This window comes from Poecilia mexicana, unplaced genomic scaffold (genome assembly GCF_051168715.1).
Source record: "Poecilia mexicana isolate PSO_F unplaced genomic scaffold, ASM5116871v1 scaffold_18, whole genome shotgun sequence".
Classification (NCBI taxonomy): domain Eukaryota; kingdom Metazoa; phylum Chordata; class Actinopteri; order Cyprinodontiformes; family Poeciliidae; genus Poecilia; species Poecilia mexicana.
The window spans coordinates 23,899,363-23,909,206 of NW_028263387.1; the positions used below are offsets into that span (position 1 = coordinate 23,899,363).

At 38.8% G+C, this 9,844-nt stretch overlaps 1 long non-coding RNA gene and 1 other non-coding gene across 2 annotated transcripts; both read left to right on the top strand.

Annotated features, from left to right (window-relative positions):
• Positions 1-2,921: 2,921 nt before the first annotated feature.
• Positions 2,922-2,994, top strand: trnav-uac (transfer RNA valine (anticodon UAC)). Its single transcript has one exon. It is a non-coding gene; the product is annotated as a tRNA-Val (tRNA).
• A 3,321-nt stretch (positions 2,995-6,315) lies between these two features.
• LOC148154273 (uncharacterized) lies at positions 6,316-7,850 on the top strand. Its single transcript, XR_015766246.1, has 3 exons — positions 6,316-6,455; positions 6,802-6,914; positions 7,552-7,850. It is a non-coding gene; the product is annotated as an uncharacterized LOC148154273 (long non-coding RNA).
• Positions 7,851-9,844: the final 1,994 nt, after the last annotated feature.

Sequence of the window (9,844 nt, forward strand, 5' to 3'; positions counted from 1 at the left end):
AAGAAAAGATGCAAACAAAAATGCTGAAAACTGGAAGTGCTCCAGACCACTAGAGGGAGTCGAACAAAAAACAGCTGCGTCCAAGTTTAGGGTCTGCATCCCTTATAACACGTGTCAAACTCAAGGCCCGCGGGCCACATAAAATGACATGGCGGGCTAAATGTGGCCCGCATTTTATAGGCCAATGATTGACTTAAAATAGGTTTTGAGCACGAATTGACTACAAACTACATCTCCCACAATGCATTCCGATTGTTACCAGCCAACATTACGGCTTCCCGCCACTAGAGAGCAGCAGAGTCACCTCAAGCTGCTTGTTGATTTTCCCAGCGAATAAAACTGAGACATCGACAAGCTAACATCAAAACGTCCAAGAAAAGAAAAATCGAATTGAATTACAAGTAAGACTGTGAATGAAGATGTGTGTGAGTTGGTGTCTGGGCGGCAGGTCGCGCTAGACGTTAGCTTGACCGACAACATAAAAAAATAAAAATAAATTGAAAAAAAAATCTTTCATGTAGTTACTATTTTTATCCGTGAAGTTACAATCATATTAACATCGGTTATTTAGTCGCATTTTATGCAGTTTAGCACCGTGAATCCAGATCACATCACAAATTAAACAGATAAATGTACCTTCTCGTAGTGACAAAAACCACTGGCATGAGGCCCCAATAACTTTTAATAAATTAAATTAAGCGACTTTACTTAAATTAGCATCACTTCACCCGCTGGGGTCTGAACGCACTTCCTCCTGGTTCCCATCTGCAGAAAAATTTGCACTAATTTATCAGTCAGTTGGATCTGTCTGATCCAAACAGATAAACTGAACTCTGTGAGTGTTTTACCCTGCGCGGTCCGGTGTGCGCTTTTACCAGGATTTATTTATTTATTTATTTATTTATTTAGCGTGGTTTCGCTTCCCCCGAAACGGACAAATGTTACGTCTGCAGCTCCTCCAGACCGCCGCTCTCCTGGGTAACGTGCACCAAGATGGCTCCATTTGTTAAATCCGCTGGATGAGTTTCTCCCAGCGGTTTTTCAGTCTTTTCAGCGGCGGAGCCATGTCCGCAGTGGTTGAGTAGCGGACTGCGCATGTTATAGTCTAATTAACTTTTGCATCATCATTTATTTCCTCAAGATAAACTACCGGCTCCTCAAATGGATTAACACAACGTTGCATTCTCTTTAGTTTTCTCTGGACTGTAATGGAGACTTGAATTTAACACGCCATTTCAACCAAAGGTTTGTAATGCGCTTCCTAACCATTTTTTATTTGTAAGTATTGATTTTATGTTTTAGCCATTTTGCCAAGACTCTGCTAATGACATCTTCAATACATTTTTTGATCCCAGGCTTAGTTTATGGACTGAACAGACAGAAACAGTTACCATTATACATTTTGAACTGTTGATTTTATTTTTGAACCATTTTTAATGGTTTAAAAAAACATTTTACATTTTTAATTGTAAGGTGTTGATTTTTTTAAACTATTTTTAATTTTGAAGTGTTGATTTTTTTAACCATTTTTTATTGTGAAGTGTTGATTTTATTTTTGAAACCTTATTTATTGTAGAGTGTTGATTTTATTTTTGAAACCTTTATTGTAAAGTGTTGATTTTATTTTTGAAACCTTATTTATTGTAGAGTGTTGATTTTATTTTTGAAACCTTTATTATAAAGTGTTGATTTTATTTTTGAAACCTTATTTATTGTGAAGGGTTGATTTTGTTTTTGAAACCTTATTTATTTTGAAGTGGTGATTTTATTTTTGAACACTTATTTATTTTGAAGTGTTGATTGTATGAAAGACCTTACACATGAGTTGTCCCATACGGGGTTTGAACCGCTGACCTCAGCATTACCAGCACCGTGCTCTAACCTGCTGAGCTAACTCACCTACCTTACAAACTGTTGAGTTTCCATGGATTTAAGAAGAACTGACATGATCTTACCACGATGAAGATTTGATAAAAGTGCTTATATTCTAATGTTTTTCAAAACAACATACATAATATTTTATTTTCCAGAGATTTTGTATTTTGAAGTGTTGATGTTATTTTTGAACCATTTTTAATTTTCAAGTGTTGATTGTATTTCAGAGATATTTTTTATTTTAATGTGTTAATTTTATTTTTGAACCATCTTTTATTTGTAAGTATTGATTTTATTTTATAGCCATTTAGCCAAGTCTCTGTAGAACCATTTGTCTCTGCTAATGACATCTTCAATACAATGTTTTGATCCCAGGCTTAGTTTATGGACTGTAATGTGAAATTAGGCACAAGTATAAGTCTGACAGTTTGTTCACTAAGTTACTGTGCTCTCTGAGAGGTTCAGTGGTTTAAGTATTTGACATTGTTCCATGCCCATCTTTGATGTTAGTCTCTAACAAAATGTGGATCATCTACCAGGAACACTGCAAAGAGCCTGAGTTTCTGTAGTGTAGTGGTTATCACGTTTGCTTTACACGCCAAAGGTTTCTGGTTCAGAAACAGAATTTGCATGTTCTATTCATCACAGGTGTTTACTAAAGGTCAACAAGGGTTCTGTGGTGTCATGGTCTGTACTCTGAATCCAGGCATCTGAGTGCAAGACTCAGTTGACATTTTCATGTTGCATCTCACATCATCAACTTTGGAACCTCAAACTGAAACAAAGCAGAGAAGTTCAGTTCCTGTAGTGTAGTGGTGATCACATTTGCTTTACACGCAAAAGGTTTCTGGTTCGAAACCAGACAGAAACAGATTTTGCATGTTCTATACATCACAGGTGTTTACTAAAGGTTAACAAGGGTCTGTGGTGTCATGGTCTGTACTCTGAATCCAGGTATCTGAGTGCAAGACTCAGTTGACATTTTCATGTTGCATCTCACATCATCAACTTTGGAACCTCAAACTGAAACAAAGCAGAGAAGTTCAGTTCCTGTAGTGTAGTGGTTATCACGTTTGCTTTACACGCAAAAGGTCTCTGGTTCGAAACCAGACAGAAACGGTTTTTGTAGGTTATGCATCTCTTGGGGTTCAGTGAGACAATAAGAGCCTTCCTCTTTGGTGATGGTTCATTTGCCAATCGACTTCAATGTTGGCTTTTTTGAAATCGAAGCTACTTTACTTCAATTACCAATTGGCAGTTCTGTGGCGTAATGCTCAAGGTCCGCGGCCACATGAGGCCCCCCAGCATTTTATAGGCCAATGATTGGCTTAAAATAGGTTTTGAGCACGAATTGACTACAAACCACATCTCCCACAATGCATTCCGATTGTTACCAGCCAACATTACGGCTTCTCGCCACTAGAGAGCAGCAGAGTTAATTTATTTTTAACATTGTATTCCCAGATAGCACATGATGTTAAATCAACGTTGAAAAATAGTTAGAATCGTTGATTTTTGGTTGAAGTCGACAAATGACGGTGGATCAACCATCAAACAATCATCCAATCAAACTGTTGAAACTGTGACATTGAATCAACGTTGTTTTGTGGTTGAAATCTGATCACTGAAATGCCGAAGTCTGATTAATGGTTGATTTTTGGTTGAAGACGACAAATGACGGTGGATCAACCATCAAACAACCATCCACCTCTAGCCAAGTAACCAATGTTGAAACTGTGTCATTGAATCAATGTTGTTTTGTGGTTGAAATCTAATGACTGAAATGCTGATGTCTGATCAACATCTGATCAATATTGAATCAATGTCAGCTGTATTGCCGCACCCCTTCCCCTCCTCTCCTCCTCATCAGCGCTCTGGGTCAGAGCATTTTATTACTGAGCGGGGGTTATCACATTTAAATTAACCACTGCAGAGGATAGTGGGTGGTGATTCCTTTCTGTACATTTTCTTACTTGTTCATAACAATTCTCACTGACTGTGTGTGTGTGATATATTGACACAAAAACATCTACAACTTACTACAAGGAGTGGAGCGGTCCACCCCCACCGTTTACATGAGTGGGATGTCCCAAACACACAGCTGCTTCGCTGTTGGCTTGTTGGAAAATATGTTAATTCAATGTTGAATTATCATCACAAAGGTTGCATGTTTGGTTGAGGTCGACAACTGATGGTGGATCAACTATAAAACAACCATTCAATTCTAGCCAATTAACTAATGTTGAAACTGTGTCATTGAATCAATGTTGTTTTGTGGTTGACATCAAATAAATGAAATGCCAACGTCGAATCCAGTGTGTTTCAGCACTGGTCCTTCAGGCCCTACAAGTTTTAGGCATTTCCCTAATTCAACACACATGATATTAATTGACATCTGATTAACGGGGTTTTGCTGAACTGAAAAAACGCAGGTCAGTTTGATTGACGTCAAGGTTTGGGGAAGAACTACCCAGATAGCACACGATGTTAATTTAATGTTGAATAATGATCACAAAGGCTGCATGTATGGTTCAGGTCAACGACAGAAGCTGGATCAACCATCAAACAACCATTCAATTCTAGCCAATTAACATTCATTGATTGAAATGCCACATCGAATCCAGTGTTTTTCAGCACCGGCACCAGGCACACTGCCCTGCAAGTTTTAGCCATTTCCCTAATTCAGCACACATGATTTTAATTAACATTTGATTAACAAGGTTTTGCTGAAGCATGCAGGTCAGTTTGCCTTGAGGATAAGGTTTGGGGAAAAACTAGTAATCAAAGTGTTCAGGTGTTTTTTGCACCCCTCACCACCGCCTGCCATTCAAACGCCCAACCCCCTTCCCTCCACCTGCCAAAAACACACACACACCTCTTTCCCCCCACCTGGGCCCATCTACCCCTCAATCGGGTGAAACAACTTTAATTTTAAGTGAGGGTTTTTAATTTTTAACATTTTATTTTTTAAAAGATTGTTTTGGCTAGTGGCCTTTATTTGATAGTTAATTGACAGGAAAGTGGGTAATGAGAGAAGGGGGGTAATGCAGCAAAGGTTGCCAAGGTCAGGAATTGAACCTGTGACAGCTGCGTTGAGGACTGAGTCCTTGATTGTGGTTTGTGCTTAACCCCTGCGCGACCACAGCACAACCCCTTTTAGGTGAGGGTTAATCACATTTTAACTTAAGCACTATGTGTTGACAACACTGAGTTGTGATTCCGTTCTGTACCCAGATTCACTAGCGGAACAAGTCAGCGTTGGGCCGGGGGGCGGGGCTAATTACCGGACCCCTAACGAATCACCAGGCCCCTGACGTTTATCGCCTGCGCTACCAGAAACTGTTGAGCGAGGGGCGGGGAGGTTGGTCTGCGTTTTTTGGTTGATCTTTACCCAGGACACACATCGGCTAAACCGTGAGTGAAACGGTCACTGGGACTGACTAGTATATATTCCATTGAGGGAAAGTAACTTTAACATTAAATAGACCTTTCTCAACAGGCGGTAGACTTTCTCAGTCTATAATCAGATATTTAAGCCCCCCCCCCCCCATAGCTCTGCGCCTGCCCAGATTGCACATGATGGCAATTCAACATTGAATTAACATCTTTTGCCAACAAGCCAACAGCGAAGTGGCTGTGTGTTTGGGACATCCCACTCATGTAAATGGTGGGGGTGGACCGCTCCACTCCTTACTCCTTGTAGTAAGTTGTAGATGTTTTTATGTCAATATATCACACACAAATGGTCAGTAGGACTTTTTTATGAAAAAGAAAGAAAATGTACAGAAATGAATCTTCACCCACTATCCTTTACAGAGGTTAATTTAGAATGTAATACCCCCCATTCACTAATAAAATGCTCTGACCCAGAGCTCTGATGAGGAGGAGAGGAGGGGAAGGGGTGTGGCAAAAGAGCTGACATTGATTCAACATTGATTCAACATTGATCAGTCGTTGATCAGACATTAGCATTTCATTCATTAGATTTCAACCACAAAACAACATTGACTCAATGACACAGTTTCAACATTGGTTACTTGGCTGGAGGTGGATGGTTGTTTGATGGTTGATCAACCGTCAGTTGTTGACCTCAACCAAAAATCAACCATTCTAACTATAATTCAACGTTTATTTACCGTTGTGTGCAATCTGGGCAGTTTGTTGCAGCCCTCATTGCCTCCTCATCTCCCCCTACTCCCTCCCAAACCTCCCCCACCCAGCCGCTCCTCCCAACCTTCTCCTCTTTACCCCCTCTCATTCCTTCTTCCCTCCCCCTCCTTGAGCTCTGGGTCAGAACATTTTATTACTAGGTGGGGGTTAATCATGTTTCAAATTAAGCACTACATGTTGAGAACAGTGGGTTGTGATTCCTTTCTGTACATTTTCTTACTTGTCTGTAAATATTATTACTGACTGTGCATAATGTGTTGACACAAAAACATCTACAAGTCTGTACTAGGAGTTGTACAGTCCACCTCCCCAATTTTACACTTGTGGTTTGTCCCAACCAAAAAGCCACTTTGCTGCTGGCTTGTTTGCTACCGGCTTCTGAATTGAATTCTCCGCTGAGCACTTTTATGGTAAGTTTTTCAATATTACTTTGATCTTAAATGTGTTTATTGAAAAATAAGGGCATTGTTTTGTGCCCATAGTAATCCTGGTTATTTTGGGGCAAAACGGATATTTTTAATAATTGAGGTCATGTCTCCTTTTGTATTATTTTCATCCTACCCACCACTCCACGCCTAAGTATGAAATCCTGCGAGATTTTGTGGGATTTGAGTTTTTAAAATAGGGCGGGGCCTATTGTTTGGTCTGGGAGAACATGTGGTGGACAAGGAAGTGTAAGGCTGGCTGCTCCAGGTGGGCTTTAAATTGTTGTGATAGTAATCACTTGTTTTTAACTTTTTATTATGATATGCTTAGGGTCGTGCTTAAATGAGCCTCTGTACCAGAACAGCTGAGTTGGATGATTACATGATCGTCTGCAGCCATCAAGAAGTGCAGAAGGTTGTTAATCATCCACAGATTCAATCCAGGTGAGGCAGAAGGGAAACACTTAACATGTAAGGCAGGTGAAACACTGAACTAAACCTGCTAATGACTGATTCAGTCTGTTGATCCTTGGATTGGTAACTGGTTAAATTGAACTGGACTATTGTTACTTGTGTGGGATCTTTATTAGCATATAGACACTTTTTAAGGAATTTAATCAACTTATTTGGAAATATTTGTAGTTGATGGAAGATTGAACCAGCTATTTGATGGAAGTTTATTCTGTATAAATTATAATTTTTCCAACTACACTATAAATCACCTTTTGTTCGATTTATTTGTCTCTGGTGTGTTAAATAAACTTGATCCTCCCTGAGTTTTATTGTTAGGTTTTCTGATAAACAGCCCTTTATTTTAAATATTGATTTAATATCAATATCATAAATCCTACACTATACTGCAGCTTGATGGGTAAATGGAGTTGTATATGTAAACATTAAGATAAATATTAATGAAAGATTAAGATATTAATTTAACAGTGAGTGCACATGGAACTATATGGTTTGTATTTGTTCTCAGACCTGTAACCAGTACACTGTTTAATATTTCATTGTGTTTCAGAACTTTTCAAATGTTTATCATATTTCTAACTGGCACCTTCCTCACTTTTATTTTTTTCAGCTGTTGCTCTGCAGTTTGACCGAAAGCTGACTCTTGAGGACTGCAGCAAAATTGTCAAGAAGTGGCTTCATTACGCACCAGAACGAGAGGAAAACATCACAAGGAATCAAAGTGACGCCAACCAGAGTCAAACTGGGGATACCACAACTTGTACTGTTTCCCTACTTCATACAGTACAAAGCTTAACTTCATGGACTCTGTTCTTCTGTGGACAACATACTGTTGTTTTGACAGTCAAAAAGGAATCAAATATGTTTAAAGATCTGTCCCTCTTTTCTTAAATAAAATGTTAAATCAAACCCATGTTGTCATTTTTAAACCTTTGTACACAGTTTACGCATCATCTGCCAATAATACAGTGTTTAACACCAGTGAAGAAACTTTTAGTGGCATGTTATGATGTAGACCTATCAGACGTAAAATGTACATAAATCCTTAGCTTTCATTCAATATAAAAACAACCCAAATCTGCATGTACATCCACAGTCAAATGAGTGTTGAATCAACATTGATTCAATGTAGAATTAACACAAATCTGCATGTAGATCCACGTTCAGCTGATGGTTGAATGAACGTTGATTCCTAACTGATTCAGTGTAGAATCAACACAAATATGCATGCAGATCCACAGTCAAATGAGTGTTGAATCAACATTGATTCAATGTAGAATCAACACAAATATGCATGCAGATCCACGTTCAGATGATGGTTGAATCACCATTGATTCCTAACTTATTCAATGTAGAATCAACACAAATATGCATGCAGATCCACAGTCAAATGAGTGTTGAATCAACATTGATTCAATGTAGAATCAACCGAAATCCGGATGCAGATCCACGTTCAGATGATGACTGACTCAACATTGATATAATGTAGAATCAACATTGATTCATAACTGATTCAATGTACTATCAACACAAGTATGCATACAAGTTGACATACAGATGATGGTTGAATCAACATTGATATAATGTCAGTTATGGTTGAAACCCTAACGTTGATTCAACATACAAGTCACCGACCACTTTCAATGTTGTTTCAATGTCAGCGTTCAACGTTGATTCAATGTTTCTGGCTGACATTGATTCAATGTTGTTTCAATCATTCTGTGCTATCTGGGTTTTTATACATTTATGCTAGGGGTGCCCAAGTCTAGTTTTCCAGAGCTACCATCTGCAGCTTTAGATGCATTCCTTCTCTAACACACCTGGACCATTGACTCATTATAAGCCTCTGCAGACCTGAATGAGGGAAGTCAACCTTTTGTCTGGTGTATTTTAGCAGGGATGCCCTCCTGATTTGTACCGTCAATGTGGCCCATTGAGGGGGGCCAATATGCTGAAGTGGCCCTCGGTGAAATAGAGTTTGACACCCCTGCCTTATAATGTGTGTTCAGAAAAGAAGCAATGGCGGCAAAATTATTTTTGCTGTATTACACTTAAAATTACACAAAATGATGTTTTACAATGTTTTTAGGCGAGAATGTAGATGTATAGATCTGAAATATCTGCTCGGTTCATCAATAAATCACTTAATTACAATATTGCTCCGACGTTTTCGGAGATGTCTGCTCCCGCTGCATTAACAGCCAGCCGTCAGGTGGTCGGGCGCTCCAGGTTCGGCACACCGAGAGAGAACCCATGTTTCCCGGCAAATTGTTATAAAAACTCCCGCTAGTTTTCCCCTATGAGTGGAGGTGGAACACAGATATTAAGTCACATAATAGCTGTAAAAAAAATTTGTTCACTAAAGTATTTAATTTATTCCTGTGCAAATGGGTTTGACTGATTAAAGCTAAGCCTTGCTGCTTTTCATTTGTTTGCGTCTATTTTTATGTTTGCTGCATTTCATTTACTTTTTGTTTGCGTCTATTTTTATGTTTGCTGCATTTCATTTGTGCGCGTGTCTTTTTTTGTTTGCATGTTTTCTCTGTTGCTGTGTATTTGCACCTGTCGGGCACCGTAGTTTTCCCTCTAAGGACGGTGGAGAATCGGGTCGAGGACGTTTTAAAAAGATGCGGGTTGATAGCGGCTCAATGCGGCTTAAGATTAGATAGACAAATTAATAAAAACATTTTACTTCATAGGCTTAAAGAGAGGAATGCTTAATACCTGCTTTGAAGTAGGTAACCGAAGATATTCTTAATCTTAATGTTAATACCACATTTTCTTTCATATTTTAATTTATTGAGTATGAATAGATCTGTATAATTAGAATACGCACAGCTATTATGTCGGCACTTGAGGTTGTAGTTTGTAGTTTCTGACTCATTTTAAAACAGTATAAGGCC